This window comes from Mauremys mutica, unplaced genomic scaffold (assembly GCF_020497125.1).
Source record: "Mauremys mutica isolate MM-2020 ecotype Southern unplaced genomic scaffold, ASM2049712v1 Super-Scaffold_100419, whole genome shotgun sequence".
Lineage (NCBI taxonomy): Eukaryota > Metazoa > Chordata > Testudines > Geoemydidae > Mauremys > Mauremys mutica.
The window spans coordinates 83,088-99,624 of NW_025423338.1; the positions used below are offsets into that span (position 1 = coordinate 83,088).

Here is a 16,537-nt window from a genome sequence, read left to right on the forward strand (position 1 = left end):
CTGAACAGAAAAGAAACAAAACCTTTTCATTTGCAAATGTGTAGTTGCTGTTTGCTGATATACTGAGAAGACCAAAAAACTGGTTTGTCCTGTTTGTAGCAACTTGCTAAGTACCTCACAGTGGGGGTCCTTCCAACAAGCCTCCTAGAAAAACTTGCACCTCTTTCCTAGCTGTTTTTAAGCAGACAGAAAGAAAAAAAGGAGAAAAAAGAAAAGAAGGAAAAAAATCCTTTTCTAACACAGCCTGTTAGAAAACCTTATCCCTCAGCTAAACCCAGCTGAAAATCTGTTTTTAAAAAAACACTAATAAGCCCAGCTGACCGGCTGGTGCTACTTAGTACCTGCGAGAAAAGTGTAGTAAATCCTCTCAGGGATTTGTATTCCCTGGCTCCAGAGGATTTCAAAAGACACAGGGGAAAAAAAATCTGGCTGGAGGGTTTCTGTCTCCCCCCCCAAAACCTGTTTTTCCCACTGGATGGGAATGTACTTTGTCGAGCACTTCCCCCCACCTTAGGAATCCTGAGTGATACCTGATATCACAAAGGAAGGACACCCCTCTAGGGAAGAGTTTTTCCTCAGCATAGCCAGCAGAGAAAAAAAAACTTCTAACCCTGAAAACTGCTTCAAAACTGCCTTTTCCTCAAGCTGCCTGTTCAAGCAACAAGAAAGAAAACTGCTTCCAACAAAGCCTGTTGGAAAACTTAATTCCCTCCAGCCAAACTGCTGAAACTGCTTCTAACAATACCACTTAGAAACAGAAGACTAGTAAACTCCCTCTTCTCTCAGGTTGCTTTCCTGCTCTAGAAGAAGAGAATAGCTCCCTTCAGCGTAGCCCAGCTGAAAAAAACTCCTTGTAACAATGGGTTCGAAACTCCGCTGCCACCATGTCCTATGGGATCTCACCCCCACTTTGAGCTTGTGGGTTCAAAGATGGGGACCAGCAGGTATTCTGCCACCACCCTAACCCTTAGGGTAGGGTTCCTTCTCGCTGCCACCACTCAATTAGGAAATGTGAATTGAGACACAGTCCTTCCCCAAAATCCTAGGGGATTCCAAGAGCCCCAAATCCATGGAGTTCTTACACCCAGGAGAAACAAACCATTCCCCCTGCTTCCTCCCCCCTCCCTTTTCCTAAGAGAGATACCGGGATCTAACTACAGAGGGATACCTCCCCCTGTTCTTTCCCTGAGAATCCACCCAAGGAAAGACCAACAAGTCCTTAATAGAAAAGAATTTATTAAAGAATAAAAAGAAAATACAGAATCTCTATGAGCCCAAGCTGGACACTCATAGGGGATAACCTTATCAATCTCTGGAGAGAATTCCCTCTCCCCCTTTTCTCAGTAAAAGCAATATCAGCAAACAGGAATAAAGCATTTCCTTTAGCAAACACCCAATTGCAAATATAGAAATCAAATCATAAGACTAATTCGCCTTTCTAATTAATACTCACTATTAATTAGTAGAAACTACTCCAGGAGAACTTGGAGACATGACTGTCCTCTGTTAGATCCAAAAACAGTTCTCACACAGACAAAGGCTTCCCTCCACAGAGATTTGAAAAAATCTTATCTCTGATTGGTCCTCTGGTCAGGTGGTCACCAGGTACTACATGTTAACCCTTTACAGGTAAAACAGACCTTAACCCTTAACTATCTGTTTATGACAGGCACCCCCTAGAATGGCATGCAGCTCATCATTTCTGCAGGATATCTGGGGCCTCAATTCTGCTCTAGCCTCATTGGGCAAGCATAAGTGGTACTTTTGCCAGCTGCATTGGTGGTATAGTGGTGAGCATAACTGCCTTCCAAGCAGTTGATCTGGGTTTGATTCCCAGCCAATGCAAGGATGCGATATTTCCTCTACTGGGAATTGGTTCTATTTCAGTCACATTGTATAAGTTTATCAATGAAATGAGAGAATCAATGTCCTGCAGGTCATTGAACACACAGTGGAGGAAGAAAGGGGCAGGACTATACAATGAGCTGTTGGAGTTATCCTGGTATTACAATGTTTGGTTTATTATTAAAAAAGAATTCTTTACTTCCCTCTCCCTTTTAGACTCAGAGCCTTTAAGGTCAGAAGGGACCAGTGTGATCATCTAGTCCGACCTGCTGCACCTTGCAGGCCAAAAGACCCCACCCACCCACTCCTGTAATAGACCCGGGAGGGGAGGCAGCTCTGTGCACTGCCCCAACCCCAGGCAGCACATGGACGACCTCTGCTCCCCTCCCCCAATGGGTGTGCAGAGATGTGCCAGCAGCACTGAGGTGGCTCCCTGCCCACTCTGCCTCCGTCCCTCCGTGCCGCTCTCAGAAGTGGTTGGCACATCCCAGCATCCCCTGGGGTGGGGGAAGTGTCTCCATTCACTGCCTCTGCCCCGAGTACCAACTTTGCAGCCCCCATTGGCCAGGAACTGCAGCCAATAGGAGCTCTGGGGGCAGCGCCTGCAGGCAGTGGCACACAGAGACCCCCTGGCATGGCCCACCTAGGACCTGCTGCTGCAGGGTTGTGTGTACCAGTCACTTTGGGAGCTGCACTGGCCGGGGTAAGTGCCACCCCTCCTGCACCCCAACTCCCTCCCCCAGCACAGAGCCCGCACCCAAATTTCCTCCCAGAGCTTTGCTTGTCATCCTTTCACCCAGAACTGTCCTTCTCCTGGGCTGCAAGTAGCCATCCCTGGGAAGCCAAGAGGCAGGCACAGGATTCTGCCTCTCAGCAGCCAACCGCACCTCCCCAGGCTTTGCAGAACGAATGGTGATGCTCTACTAACCCCACTTAGCCACCCTGAGACACTTAGCTTCTGCCCTGCCTTCCTCAGCTCGACTTTCCTCTTTTGCCCCATTCCTGCCTCACTCCCTCCTTTGGCAAGTCACACAGAAGAGCCGGCTGCCATAGGCCAACCTCCAAGGGCAGAGGAGACCAAGCCACAAGGCTTCAAAAGGTGACTGGCCAAGGTCCTCTAGCTTTCCCCTGCTGATGCCAAGGCTTTTTCTCAGCTCATTTCACCACCCTCTGTCATGCAGGGGTTGGGGTTATCGCAGGTGTTACCCCAAATTAGGCCAGCTAGTCAGCGTAGGGAGCACTAATGACCCACCAGTTTGGCAGAAAGCAGCACATTTATTATATTGACAGCTAAGCTCAAAAGAAAGGGGGTGGGGTGTCACACTCACACTCCCAGGACAGGCACGGCACTGGAGATGTCTGGATTCTGCAAGGTAAGTTTCCCACAGCACCATGATGCATGGTCTGATGAAGGTAAGTCTCCCTGAGGCACAATGAAATGCAACGCGGAGAACCGCTGGCCAGGCGGTCGGGGTAAAGGGCATTCACTGGAGGTACAAGCTTGTGAGTGCTCTCCTGAGCACAGGGCCCTTCCCCTTTTAAGGACCTGCTCCTCATGGCCTGTGACTAGAGATGACTTGGCTGCATCTGGTGGGTCACACTCCACCTTGGGCAGTGTCCATGCTCTGGGTGTGTGATCGCTGCCTAATTAGAGTCCCAGACACCTTGTCTACCTGGGAGCTCTTCTGCTCTTCAACCAGAACGTTCATCCCACCAGCATTCCAGGAGGGAGGGGGAGGGGAAAAGCCACTTCACAGGCATTCAGAGAGGGAGAGGAGAGAAAAGTGGGAGCAGGGGAAGTATAACAGACCTTTTGAGCATACAAATCACCGCTGCTCCTACAACAGCAGGGACAGGCCACTAGGAGCTGGGAAAATTAAACCCACATGTTTTTGTCTGGTTTTGAACCAGGGACCTTTTGCATGTTAGGCAAACGTGATAACCACTACACTACAGAAACTCTGTCACAGGGCTGTGCCCCTCCCTTCATAAGACCATAAGAATGGCCATATTGGGTCAGACCAAAGGTCCATCCAACCTCACATCCTATCTGCTAACAGTGGCCAATGCCAGGTGCCCCAGAAGGACTGAACCTAACAGGTAATGAGCAAGTGATCTCTCTCCTGCCATCCATCTCCACCCTCTGACAAACAGAGGCTAAGGACACCATTCCTTACCCATCCTGGCTAATAGCCATTCATGGACTTAACCTCCATTCATTTATCTGCAAAAAGAACGAGGAGTACTTGTGGCACCTTAGAAACTAACAAATTTATTTGAGCATAAGCTTTCCTGGGCTAAAACCAACTTCATTGGATGCATGCAGTGGAAAATACAGCAGGAAGATATATATTCACACACACACACAGAGAACATGAAAAATTGGGTGTTGCCATACACACTATAATGAGAGTGATCAGTTAAGGTGAGCTATTATCAGCAGGAGAAAAAAAACCTTTTGTAGTGGCTTTCGTGGCCTTTGAGAAAGCAAGACAGAGCTTTCCCACAGGAATTGTTCTCAGATTCCACTGAGACTTCAACTCAGATTGCAGGATTCAAAGTCCTGAGTGCTGGCCCTTACACCATGGGACCAGCACAGCACCTGTTGATTACTGTAGACTTCCAGCAGGGAGGACTCTGTGGGCAGGAGCGGCTCTAGGCATTTTGCCGCCCCAAGCACGGCAGGCAGGTTGCCTTCGGCGGCTTGCCTGCGGGAGGTCCGCCGAAGTCGCAGGCAAGCCGCCGAAGGCAGCCTGCAGGCCCTTTGCAGGCATGCTGCCGAAGGCAGCCTGCCTGCTGCCCTCGCGGCGACCGGCAGAGCACCCCCCGCGGCTTGCTGTCCCAAGCATGTGCTTGGCATGCTGGGGCCTGGAGCCGCCCCTTTCTGTGGGGACAATTTTTTCTGGCAGGGAGGACTCAGTGGGAACATGCCTCTCTAGCCAGCCCTGCATTTGCTCAAAAAGTCAGCACCCAGCACTTTGCTGCAGGCCCAGAGGCCTTTCTTCCTCTAGACTGTGAGGCCAGTGGACAGGTGAGGCAGTAGCACCTTCAGTCCCAGGCAGTAAAGTGCCCTTCCTAGGAAAGGCCATGTCCTGAAAAGGAAAAACTAAAGTCAAGGAGAGTCCTTCTAAAAATCCTTGGGGATGTCACAGGGGGAAAGTGTTTCTTTACCTGACCAGGGACTTGACCCCTGGACCCTCAGATTAAAAGTCTGATGCTCTGCCAACTGAGCTAGCCAGGCTCACATTTTAAAGAGGCAAATTTCATGCAGAAGAGAAACTAGTCAAGAAAAATGAGGGCAGGAAACAATACAGAAAACCTGCTACTCTCGCTCTCTTAGCAGTCCTAGCCCCAGCCTGCTCCTCCATCTGGTGCCTTGAGGCCTTATTCTTTTTTTCGTTAAATATCAAATCCAGGAGAAAACACAGTTATACAAAGCAAAACGAAATCACAAACAGAAATGTCATTGGAAATACAGAAATAAAAAAGGAAAATGCAGTTCCCATCACTTTATCATGTCTGGGCAATTCCTGTATCAAGAGCACCCGCTAAGGTCCTTGTGTGCTTACGAGAAATCTGGAGGAACTCATACCACAACCTGAACATGAAACTCAACTGCTCCCAGGTGCTGCAGTAAAGCCCTTTCCCTGCTGTGACATTGCACTCCATAGGATTTTATGAAAATATGCTAATGAGTGTGAATATAAAGTGACTGGACTATGCTTCATGCAAAAGGTCTCTTGTGAGGTATCATTACAAAGCTTATAATCTACTGTGTGTGTTCATCCTATTTGTATGAACCGAACATTCCTGTATCTGAAACTAGAAATATGAACTATAACTCTGAGGTCCTGTTGTAATGATGCAAAGTGTGGGCCATTAACAGTGGTTTGGACTCTTGATGGCTCCCATTAACCAGGACAATAGACTGTAGTTGGCTCTGTCCTGCACCATCTGTGAGTCAGGCCAGGAAGAATGAAGGCTTGGGGGGTCTCACAGGACATGTGACCATGACACCTGGTACAGGAATCCATCTTAAACCTGGGGCTCTTCCCCAGGTGAGAGACAAAAGATTCCTGCCTTGTACCAAAGCTGTACAAGGGGGTGGAACTGAACAAACATGGCTGCAGTCATGAGACATCTCCTAGCCATCACCTGAGCTGGAACAAGGGCTATACCAGGTGAAAAGATTGGGTCCAGACAAGAAATAAGTCTAGTCTTTGCAGATGGGACCTTTCCCTCCAGTGCTGGAGGATTCGCCCTTCTCATCTACCATTGTCCCAAGCAGCACAGCTGGTGGGAATCTTACATGTACAGAGAAGACTTAGGAGCAGAAACTCCACCCTGACCTTCCATGCAATTGGCACTTGCCCCTCACTGAGCAGGATTAAAATTCCTGCAGGGAGACTGGTGGGCCCCATCCCCTCTGGGGATGAGCAAAGCAGCAGGGTGAAAAGAATTGGAGATGCTGGGGATTGAACCCAGGGCCTCATACATGCAAAGCATGTGCTCTACCACTGAGCTACACCCCCAGATGGGCTAGCTGTGCTATAGGTTACACTCAGAGCCCTCCTGTTTCCAAAGCACCTAGTGACCTAAAAGCAGCATGAGGGACACATTCCCTGCTCTGAGGCCAAAATAATACACTGATGATAATAAGATCATAACTATGATGATTGTTTCGTGTTTCACTCTTAATATCTGGCACCACCACTGCCTTTCCCTTTAGTCTTGCAATTAACAAAGGGTAAAACTAAACATCACTTCAGATACAAGGGAGTGTTTGTGTTCATTCCTGTTAGCTACACAGGGGTTTGATGTAGCTGCTTTCAATCCTCTGGTTCTGCCGGGATAAGTAACATTTCAGGGTGTCACTGAACTGAAGAGAGGAGATCATTTTTTGACAGGTTACGCCGCCTCTTAAAGGTGTTTGTGTGGCTGGCAGCCCTGGTTCCCAGGACCCTCCTGAGGGAAGAAAGTTTCTGTGCAAAATACTAAAACTTTTAACAGAGAGGAGGTAAAGGCCATGGCAACATGATGGGGCCAGTATGTACCACAACATGGTTCTTCTATGTGGGATGACTCTGAACATTGACTGATCTCCACTCCCTTGGATTTGAAGAGATGTTTAGTTGTGCACCTGGGAACCTATAAGGCTGAAGCAATTTTATGGATGGTGACACTACGATTGAAGGGTTATTTAATGTTGTAAAAATTGTAAAAACAATTAGCTTAAACTGGAACTGCCTGTTAGTAAAGGCTGGTTTCCCCACCTCAGTTCCATAAGCTCTGCTAGAAACACCCTGGTTTCTCTCCTGCCTCGGTGGGAACTGCAGGGAATCGTCCCCTGCTGCCCTTGGCTCCAGGCTGGTTTTTCTGGGGAGGGGACATGGAATTGATTTGTTTGCTGTTGAGAAGGGAGCCAGGCCAGTTCTCAGGGAACGAGAACTCCCAGCATCTTCCCAGCCCAGCCCAGGCTGCTGCCCTGTCCCAGCCTCTGTTCCCCTGGGGGCCCTGCGTGTTTGACTCTAGAGCAGGCCGGGAGCAGCAACAGAGGCAGAGGACAGCCTGGGCAGGGCAGAGAAGAAGGAGTTTAGCCAGCAAAAAAGGTAAAATGGCAGTGGAGTATTACCGTGGACTCAATGGCATTTCTCCATTGGTCTGTCTGCTTTGGGGCAGGGACAGTAACACGTCCTGCTGCATTCGTTATTTCAAAGGGCAGTTTAGGATTTTCATTCTCACACATGGTGCACAAAGCAGGACTCAACCTTTGGTGTAAACTAAACAAGCTGCTCACAGATTCTGGCAGCCACAATGAGCATTTGGGTGAGAGCTCAGACCTGCCCCTGTCTCAGAGGGAGGGGGTCATCTGTGTGGGGACTGGCCCACTGACCTACCCGCTCCTAACTCCCAAACGTTCAGTAACTCTGTTATCAGTGCCTGTGAGTGTTATTTAAACCATAAGAAAAACCACACTGGGCTGGACCAAAGGGCCATCTAGCTCTGAACCTTGTCTTCTGACAGTAGCCAATACCAGGTGCCCCAACAACCAGGCACCACTGGGAGTTGAACCTGGGATCTCCTGTTAATAAAACAGATGCTTTAACCAGCTAAGCCATGGTGCCTGTAGGTAACTATAACACACTGTCTGCCCATACCTGACTCCCTGCCATCGCCACCAGGGCCTGACAAGCTTTGCTTGTGTTTGGATTCTGCAAAGCAGAGGAGCAGGTGAGGTTTTCCTTGCAAGTTGTGTGTGAGTGAATCTTTGGCCAGGTCTGCACTACAACGTTGTTTCAGCAGAATTATATTGCTCAGGTGTGGGAAAAACACACAACGCTCTCTCGGTCAGTAGCTTGTGGCTGGTGTACACACTGCAATGCCATGTCTGGCGACAAAAGTGCCCTGTTTTGCTGACAAAATAAAATAACTTCAATTAGAGGTCTAGAGCTTTTTGCAGCAAACTTAAAGTAACAGAGTAAATGCTGCTGTTCATTATATCACCATAACTGGCCTTCCCCAGTATCCCACAATGCCCGCCGTGAACTCGCCTGCCCTGCATTCCTGCTACAGAGCCACGGGCCCCTCCCCTTTCATCGCTCTGGGAAGTTCTGACAGCTGAGCCTGCTGCTCTGCTCTGGCAGCCAGGAGCAAATCACTGCCATTGATGCTGCTCTCTCCCGCCCTGCGAACAGAGAGCCGGGTGGTGGGAACTTCCTGTAGGGGGGCCACTGGCATCCGAACTGTGACACACCCATGACACCCCTTCCCTCGAGGAGGCTCTTACCTTCTAAACAGGGATGGCTGTTTTCTAGTAAAATCACTAAAAGGGAAGGAGAAAACTCGAAAGAGGTTCCTCCTGGCGCTCACGTACGTGAACCCGAATACTCTCTCAGTCCTCAAAGAGAGACCTCGAGAAGGAGACTTGCTGAAGCAAAGCCACAGGGGTCTCTGAGGTTTCCTTGGCCCCTCGCCCCTGTCCTGCCTGCCTGATGTCAGCATCTCTCTGTGAGGTCACCACCTCCCCACCACCTTTGACCAATAGTCTGAGGTCCTGCAAAAGGCCTTTGTGATGTCACTGCCACACCCCTCCCTTGCTGTGCTAATGTCCTGCCCCTGCCCAGGCACTTGGGAGGTTTGAGCTACTCCCTGTGGATCACCCCACTCAAGGAGCGTTCGTTCTAGGAAGCAAGCCGGCTAGACAGGAAAACATCAGACGCTGCTCCCAATGCTACACTCAGTTTTTCAGAAATTAGTCGACTTGATGGCCAGAAGAGACCATTAGAGCATCTAATCTGACCTCCTGCATATCACAGGCCTCCTGTATGACACAATAGCTATATTTGTGGCAAACACATCCCAGAAAGCCATCTAGTCTTCATTAAATGACATCAGGAGATTGTGAATCCACCACTTTCCTTGGTAGCTTGTTCCTGTAGTGAATCATCCTCGCTGTTGAATATTTGCATCTTATTTGTAATATGAATTTGTCTTTTTTCACCTTCCAGCCACTGGGTTTTGTTATGCCTTTCTCTGCTGGATTAAAGAGCCCTTTAATACCCAATCTTTTCTCTCCATTAAGGCCTTTCAACACTTCAATGAAGTCACCTTTCAATCTTCTTTTGATAAGCAAAACAGGTTGAGCTCGTTCAATAGCTCACTAGAAGGCATTTTTCTTCAGCCCTCAGAACATTTATTGGCTCTTTGGTCATCAGATTCCTGAACTGCAGCTGGATGTGGTTCTTGTTCTTCTGCACAGCACAGCTCCTGGAGAAGTGGGATCTGCAAATGTACATTCGTATGATACCTTTGTTTAATTGATGAAAACATAAATTGACACTTAGAGGATTGGAACTGATTTCAGCTGATGGACAGCTTTGCTAGGTTTTTATGCATTTGGACAGTGAAATGTTGAGTGTTTACATTCATATCAAGCACCCCTGTATAGTGGAGCTCCTGAACATAATGGAGAATGGAAATGAAAATGTTTTCCTTTTTTTAAAAAAAAGAAAGACGGTTTTAAGAGAACACGGGGGCTTGAATCAAAGACCACTTGATCTACCATCAAGCACTCTACCACTAAGCTATGCCTCCATGACCGCAGGAGTATGGACTCATGATCTCCAGGACTTTGAAGGACAGACCCTGCTTTATCAAGGTCCTTTGCCATTCCCAGACTACAGGTGGTTTTAAAAATGGGGTTTGATTAAACTTCTTAATTGTGGCAAACACCACAGCTTGCACACCCACCGATATAGCTTCTCCCACTGACATCGCTGCCACCTCTTGGGGAAGTGGATTAACTACACCCACAGGAAAACTCTCTCCCCTCAGCATAGAGCAGTGGTTCTCAAGCTGTGTGTCAGGACCCCCAAAGATGTGACCCTGTTTTAATGGGATTGCCAGGGCTGGAATTAGACTTCTTGGTGCCTGGGGCTGAAGCCGAAAGTCTGAGCCCCACCACTCAGGGCTGAATCCCACAAGCTCTGGTGGTTTTGCCCTCCCCTAACCAGGGCAGGCCTCAGGCTCTGTCTCCTCTGCTTGTGCTCAGTGTGGAGGGGCTTGGTGCATCTTTCCAGGACCATGTAGTAAGGTTTTTTTTGGCACAAGGGGTTTGCAGTGAAAGGAAGTTTGAGAAACCCTGGCATAGAGCCTCTGAATATGTCTAGACTTGGCTCCTTGTGGCACGGTGGATGATCAGACACTGATCGTGCAGCCATGGAGACACCACACACCAGCCTTGCCTAGCAGGCAAGAATCAAACCTCCACAGAAAAACGCCTATTGCTTTCTAACCCATCTCCCTAAGCCCTCAGCCACCACCACTTAACAAAGGGGCTTTTCTACACGATGGTTCTGGTCTCACTGAAGGGTCATTTCCAATGGTTTGCTCAGACCAGCATTAGGGAAAATGGTTCCCTGGGCAAAGCTTGTACTTTGGCACTTCCCCATTGCCCCTGGACGATCCCCACTCCCCCTTTACCGCTAGCTCCTGCACTCCCAACCCTTGCACCTCCTTCACCCCTAACTCCTGCCCCCTCCTGTGCCCCCTTTGGCCTTAACTCCCAGTGCAACCAGCCATTGCCCCTCTCCTGCAGCCCCTTCACATGGCTCCAGTGCTGGGGGCCCCACACTTGTTCTCCCTTTCCCTGGGCTTTGGCATCACTAGCCCCTGCTTAGTGAGTAGGGTTCAGTGGTCCCCAAAATGTGGGGCATGACTCCTAGGGGGAGGAGGAACATTCATGGGGGCACCTCAGGGCCTGAGCCAGCCCCCATGGAGGGAGCAGCACTCAGCCCCACTCTGCCCCAGCTCTTCCCCAACCCCACCCTCAGCCTGGGGCTCTGGCTCCCAGCTCGGCCTCGACCCCCTTACCCCTGTCTGCACCCCTCTCCCCAGCAAGCAACAGCCCCACTCCCAGCCCCGGTTCTTGACTGCAGCTTCCGAGGGGCCACAGCCATGGCTAAGAGGGCACAGTGTGAAATGTTTGGGGAATCACTGGTTTAGGGTGACGTTCTCAATCACTTCTACAAAGTCCGATAAAAGCTATTCCTCACCCACCTACCCCTCCATCAGGACGGACTAGGTATGTTCTGCTGCCCTTCACTCATGCAGGAAGGATAATAACATTTCATTCCACTCAATCCTAAAGTGATTTGTAACCCACCACCAGCCAAAACTGGTCATTTTGGGGAAGCGGCCCCATCATGCTGCATACCTAGGCAGAGTAGGCGTGTCTGTGCAAACACGGTCTGTTCCTGAAGTCTTTCCCCCAGCTCCTCACTAGATGTGAGGGGGGAGCTCTTTCAGCCCCTGCTTCCGCTTAGTATTTAAAAACTCCTTATTGTCCCTATCTCTGCTGGCCTTAGATTTCTCCTCCTGTCTCTTTTGTGACAGCTCAGATGAGGTGGCCGAGTGGTTAAGGTGGTGGACTGCTAATCCATTGTGCTCTGTCTGCATGGATTCAGATCCCATATTTATCAGATGCATTTAGTCTTCACCCCTCCTTTGTAGACAGCTATGTCCCCCTTTGGTACAAATGACAGTTCAAACAATGTTGCTTCTTGCAAACAAAAACCTTCTCAGAAACACAAAACTCCCTTGCTTTGAATAAAATGTCTAAATCCCAGATTTCTAAAAAAAAAAACTCTAGTGCTGTATTTCTTAGTTTTTATCTCAAAAGGGAATATCCTCATCATCTCCCCCAAACACCCTGGGACCTGCCCAAATTATTAAAATACCCTCAACCCAAGCAAGGCCAGAGCAGTGAACCGGAGCTAGTGTCTAGGCCAAGCTGTTCTGAAGGAGGCAACTCAAACATTTTCTCCCTGCTTCCCTTGGCAAGGTCTGACTGAGAAAACAAAATTCCCCAAACTGAAAATTTTCTGCTGAAAAACCAGTACTAGTCTGTTTGGGGACTTTGGTTTGAAAGTATTATTGTTATTATTCTCTTCTGATTTCTGAGTCAGTTCAGTTCAGTCTTTGTCCTCCAGGTGTGTTTCCAGCTGCTGAGTTGTGGGGGAGAGAGGCCAAGTCATGATGTCTCTTCCCCTCTTTCATAGCTTCTTCCAACTTGCTAGGAAGCTCCTTTGCTACCATGTGAGTCAAGCAGTGTCCATTGTCTCTGTGCTATCTCGGAGAAGTCTGCATTGTACACGGTTCCTGGGATAGGCCTTGGGAGTGTGGATACCTTCAGTGGGCCAGCAGTTAGTCTGGCTCCTCCCTTGTCACACCTGAAAGGCTGGTGGGGGGCATTTCCCAACCTCATAACATATCTCAGTAATGCACACAGAGCAAAACTTCATAACTTCCCAACCAATGCGAGCACACACAAGCCAATAAGATATTAAGGTTCAACAGATCAAGACTTTTGAAATGATACCTCACCAGGCAGACTTTGTACAAACCATGTTATCATTATATGAGAGTGGTGAATATGAGGCTTCCAGGTGCTGCTTTGAGCACAGCGTGCCACACCTGGGCTTCCATTGCAATGGAGACGTACCCTTAGAGTCCATCTCTCCTGGGATAAAGATGTCAGCAGGGCTGGCCTGGGTCATCTGACTTGGGCTCATGGAGCTAAAGCTGAGGGGCTAAAAACTGTTGTGCAGATATTTGTGTTCACACTGAAGCCTGCATGCAGACAGCGGCTCAGCTGTCAGAACTTTCCGGAGCTATGGCTGTGTAGCAGGAATGCAGGGCACGCAAGTTCACAGCATACTGGTGGAGGCCAGTTATGGTGATATAATGATCAGCAGCATTTACACTAACAATTTGTCGCTTTAAGTTTGCAGCAAAAAAGCTCTAGGCCTCTTGTCGAGGTGGTTTTATTTTGTCACCAAAACAGGGCAGTTTTGTCACCAGACGTGGCATTGCAGTGTACACCAGCCACAAGCTGCCGACCGATGGAGCGTTGTGTGTTTTTCACATACCTGAACAATATAATGATGCTGAAATAACTTTGCAGTGCAGACCTGGCCAAATATTTTCACACACACACAGCTTGCAAGGAAAACGTCATCTGCTCCTCTGCTTTGCAGAATCCAAACACAAGCAAAGCTTCTCAGGCCCCGGTGGGGATGGCAGGGAGTCAGGTGTGAGCAGAGATGACACCTCAGTCATAGGCAGGCACCATGGCTTAGCTGGCTAAAGCACCTGTTTTGTAAACAGGAGATCCTGGGTCCAACTCCCAGTGGTCCCTTATTGACTGGTTGTTGGGGCACCTGGTATTGGCTACTGTCAGAGGTCAAAATATGGAGCTAGATGGACCTTTGGTCTAGCCCAGTGTGGCTCTTTTTATGGTTTAAATTACACTCACAGGCACTGATAACAGAGTTACTGAAAGTTTGGGAGTTAGGAGCTGGTAGATGAATGTTCTAAGCCCCTCACAGATGACCCCTCTCTCTCTGGGACAGGGGCAGGTCTGGGCTCTCACACCAAATGGCTCATTGTGGCTGCCAGAACCTGTAAGCAGCTCATTTAGTTTACACCGAGGGTTCAGTCCTGCTTCGTGCACCGTGTGTGAGAATGAAAATCCTAAACCACCCTTTGAAATAACGAAAGCAGCAGGACGTGTTATTGTCCCTGCCCCAAAGCAGACAGACCAATGGAGAAATGCCGTTGAGTCCAGGGTAATACTCCACTGCCATTTTACCTTTTTCACTTGCTAAACTCCCTCCCAACCTTGTGGGGTCCAGAGCCTGGTATTGAGCCTGAGCCGAGATGTCTACGGTGCAAATTTACCACCCCACGGCCCTAGCCCGGGAGCCTGCACTGGCACGGGGCAGCCGTGGATGTTGCAGTGTGGACATAGCCCAGCATTATGTCTACACTGCCAGTAACATACCCAAGTCACTATTCTCAAACCCTGGGTCAGCTGATTCAGGCTTGTGGGGCTTGAGCTGCAGGGTTATAAAATTACAGTGTAGACACTTGGGCTTGAGCCCAGCCTCCGAGACCCGATGAGTACAGTTGTGCTGCCCTCGATTCACACAACAAGGATAACAACCCTTTATTTCTCCTGTCCCTGTAACATGGAGACTGGGAATCCAACACCAGCCAAAAGTGATCATTTCGGCAAGCAACCCAACCTATTTCCAACATACTGTAAAATCCACATGCAGACTCATACACGAAACCTTGCAAGAAAATCTTCCTGAGGGGGTCTGAAGCACCTGCTGCTGGAGGGAAGGAGGGAGCTGTGGGTTGGGATTGAGGAGCAGCGTGAGGAGGGGGGGCCTGTGGGTTGGGATTGAGGGGCACTGGGAATAGGAGGGGCCTGTGGGTTGGGATTGAGGGGCACTGGGAATAGGTGGGGCCTGTGGGTTGGGACAGAGGAGAAGGGTGAAGAGGAGCAGGCTCTGGTTGGGAGTGAGGAGCAGTGAGCATAGGAGGGACTGAGGGTTGGGATTGAGGGGCACTGGGAAAAGAGGGGACATGGGTTTAGGCTGAAGAGCATCCTCGTTTGGGGATCCAGCAGGACAGGGGAAGGCAGCAGGTGATTCTAATTCCTTAGGGATATTCTGTGTGTTTGTATTTGTGTGTGTGCAGGGGAGGAATATGCTCTATGCCCAGAGGCCTTTATTCCTCCAGGCTGCAAGGACAGAGGGGCTGTCAGGAATTTGCCCCTTCAAACCCACACACAAAAAGGCCCTTCTGAGGAAAGGGCAAATCCGGCAGAGAAAAAGTAACATCAAAGCAAGACAGCGTAAGATCTTGGGGAGTAGTTTATCACCGGACCAGGGACTTGAACCCTGGACCCGCTGATTAAAAGTCTGATGTTTTGCTAACTGAGCTAGCCAGGCTCACCAAGTGAAAGAGGAAGTTGGTGCAGAGGAGAAACTAGTCAAGAAAACAAGAGTGGGAAACAATAGGGGAAACCTGCTGCTCTCTCTGGCCTGGTCAGGGGGTTGTGCCGATCGGGTGTCCGCACTAAGTTCAGCATTGATATGGGGATCCCGGGGAAGCTTGGGGTCCCCAGGTTGCCTAAGGAGGAGTGAACCAGCCCAGGTCAGAAACGGAGCAGGTCAAAACTCCTGTGCCGATCAGTAGTGGGATCGCGCCTGTGAATAGCCCCTGCAGCGTAGCCTGGGCAAGACAGTGAGACACGGTCTCTTTTTATACACCCCCCTCCCCCGCAGAGCCTGCAGGGGGGGATGGGAGCACCCACACGCTGGGGATTCTGACTTGGGGGGAGGGACGCACCCAAGCAACACGGATCTTGAAAAGGGGAACAGAGACACTCACAGATCCCGGATGGGGGCAGGCAGGGGAAACCACACACGGGAGCTAGTTCATGGGGTGGGGGACAGAGACACTCACCGGAGATCCTGGATGGGAGCACCCACATGATGGGGATCTTGAACTGGGAGGAGGGAAGCACCATGTACCAGAGATTCTGAAGGGGGAACAGGGACACCCACACACCAGGTGTCTTGCAGCAAGAGCTCCGGTCTTAATTTACACACGGCAGTGATGGGGATTTAACCACGTCCCTTGCGGAGCTTGTTCCACTAGATAATTAGCCGGACTGGGATAACAGGGGCTGCGGGTCAGGAGTGAAGGGCACCAGCAGCGCAGTGACTGCAGAGTGAGGGGCACCGGCAGAGCTCAGTGGGAGCCCAGGGGGCTGCAGTTCGGGAGTGAGGGGCACCAGCAGAGCTGTGAGTCTGGAGGTCAGGATTGGGATAGCAGGGGCTGCGGATCGGGAGTGAGGGTCACCAGCAGAGCTGTGAGTTTGGAGGTCAGGACTGGGATAGGACGATGGACAGAGGGTGATTGGTGGATGGGCCCACCTCTCTGGTCCTCTGGGCCAGTGAAGAATGATGGGGTTGGAGTCTTGTTCTTCACATTCACGGTGCGAGTACAGAAGGTGCTGGAGCTCCGACCAGGGAGGGCATTAGGAACCCATTTTCATGCAGGGAAACATTCAACCGCTGATCTATACTTGCAACAAGGAGGGTCATGTATAGCTCAGAGCAGGAACAGTTTTTAACCTGGGGGTTAGTAAACTTTCTCTCTGTACAAACACCACACCCCCGCTCTGTGTCACCAGAGCACAACAACAACTCTCCTTGGGGCACACACAGCTCCCCAGCTCCCTGCCTGTCAGTCTCTCCAGCATTGCTCCAATCCCTTAAAGCAGGGTCTCAACCTCAATTTACCTTAGGGCCAGTGCCAGTCCTCCAGTCCTCCC

General features: G+C 49.9%; 2 non-coding genes across 2 annotated transcripts; one reads left to right on the forward strand and one right to left on the reverse strand.

Annotated features, from left to right (window-relative positions):
• Window positions 1-1,773: 1,773 nt before the first annotated feature.
• Window positions 1,774-1,845, forward strand: TRNAG-UCC. The gene has a single exon. It is a non-coding gene; the product is annotated as a tRNA-Gly (tRNA).
• A 4,460-nt stretch (window positions 1,846-6,305) lies between these two features.
• Window positions 6,306-6,377, reverse strand: TRNAA-UGC. The gene has a single exon. It is a non-coding gene; the product is annotated as a tRNA-Ala (tRNA).
• Between the last annotated feature and the right edge of the window lie 10,160 nt (window positions 6,378-16,537).